General features: G+C 42.0%; 1 pseudogene; it reads left to right on the top strand.

The window, feature by feature from the left end:
* Positions 1-204: 204 nt before the first annotated feature.
* LOC128071068 (zinc finger protein 280B-like) lies at positions 205-1,490 on the top strand (annotated as a pseudogene).
* Positions 1,491-1,911: the final 421 nt, after the last annotated feature.

Below are 1,911 nucleotides of genomic sequence, written 5' to 3' on the forward strand. Positions count from 1 at the left end.
GTCAATGAGTCTCGTTGACACTCAGTGTCTTTGTCTGTAAGAATCGGGTGTTTATAACTACTCTAGAGTTTTGGAGATAATCAAATAGCCCATTTTTCTGTACTTAACTAATATGTAGTATGTTTATACTTAGGTGGCAGTTTGTATAAAGGAAGCACTGGGACTTGTGGCCGCACCCTCTAAGAATAAAAAAGTACTCAAAATATGGAACTACCATGTATGTTACGTGAAGAAGAACAAGAGCCAGAAGTACGGAAAAGGGAGGGAGAAACCAAACAAGCAGATGATGATGATGATGAAGTGATCTTGGTCGGAGTGGAACATGTAAATGAAGATGCTGACGTGATCTTTGTTGGGATGAGCTCAGCTTCAAAACCAGTCGTTTCAAACGTACTGAGCAGAGATACCCCAGGTTCTTGTTCAAGGAGAAAAAGGTATGGTCACTTCAGGAAAGGTAACGCTGACAAATTACAGCCTGTTAGTCATGTGACTCCTACATCAGAAGCAAAGACTGTCTTGCCAGTTTCTGACTCTGAATCAAGATCAACAGATAGTCCTATTATTATTGAACCTCTGTCTCAAGCTGATTATAAAAGTATTTCACCACAAAGAGTGCCGAAGTGCTTTTCAAAGGAGTCATGTTCTTCTTTGATTACCTTCACAAGTTCATTGCAGCATCCAGTAGAAAGAGCGGTTTCTGCAGGAGATATGAATAAAAGTCCTCATGTCTCAAAGCGACTTTCCACTTGTGAAACAAATAGCAGAAATCCCAGAAGGCCTAAGCTCAGTGATGGCATTATAGGGGAACATTCTTTAGCTTTGTCCCTTTCAGGTATTTTTCATACAGTGACCACTCAGCAAAGCACACCAGACTGTGTCCATACCTCACTAAGCCATGTTCAGAATGGAGAACCTTGTCCAACACCTTTTCCAAAGGACAATGGTCATTGCAAGCCTGTAAGACCTTTAGGGGAAAATGGACTGACAAAAACTGATTTTGCAAGTTTAGCAAGTCCAAACAAAATTGGTGATCCCACAGAAGGAAAGCTGATTGTGTTACTTGGTGACTTCTACTATGGAGAGCATATAGGAGTTGGGCAGCCAGAACCGAAGACCCACACAGTGTTTAAATGCCTCAGCTGCTTGAAAGTTCTAAAAAATGTCAAGTTTATGAATCACATGAAGCACCATTTGGAACTTGAGAGGCAGAGAGGTGACAGCTGGAAAACCCACACCACCTGCCGGCACTGCCTCCGCCAGTTTCCTACTCCCTTCCAGATGCAGTGTCACATTGAAAGTGTCCACACTCCCCAGGGGCCCTCCGCAGTCTGTCGCATCTGTGAGTTGTCCTTTGAGACAGATCAGGTTCTCTTAGAGCACATGAAAGACAATCATAAGCCTGGTGAAATGCCCTATGTATGCCAGGTTTGCAGTTACAGATCATCATTTTTTGCAGATATGGATGCACATTTCAGAGCATACCGTGGTAACACTAAGAATTTACTTTGCCCGTTTTGTCTCAAAATTTTTAAAACTGCAACAGCCTACGGACGTCATCATAGAGGGCACTGGGAAAAGAGTTTTCGCCGTGTTCCAAATGTCGGCTGCAGTTTTTAAGTTCCAAAGAGGAAAGGGAGCACAAGACCCAGTGTCATCAAATGTTTAAGAAGCCTAAGCAGCTAGAAGGATTGTCTCCTGAAACAAAAATTGTTATTCAGGTATCACTGGAACCCCTTCAACCAGGATTGGTGGAAGTAGCGTCCATTACCGTGAACACATCTGATTTTGAATCATCACCCCCCAAATCTAAAAGTAGGAGGTCAAAAAAAAGAAGAAAAAAGTTAATTCTGCTTTCAGTAAGTCTGAAGCAAGTATTTCAGTCAAAGTTAAAAACCCCATTAAAACCAAAAA

The sequence above is a fragment of the Budorcas taxicolor genome, chromosome Y (assembly GCF_023091745.1).
Source record: "Budorcas taxicolor isolate Tak-1 chromosome Y, Takin1.1, whole genome shotgun sequence".
In the NCBI taxonomy this organism is placed as follows: Eukaryota; Metazoa; Chordata; class Mammalia; order Artiodactyla; family Bovidae; genus Budorcas; species Budorcas taxicolor.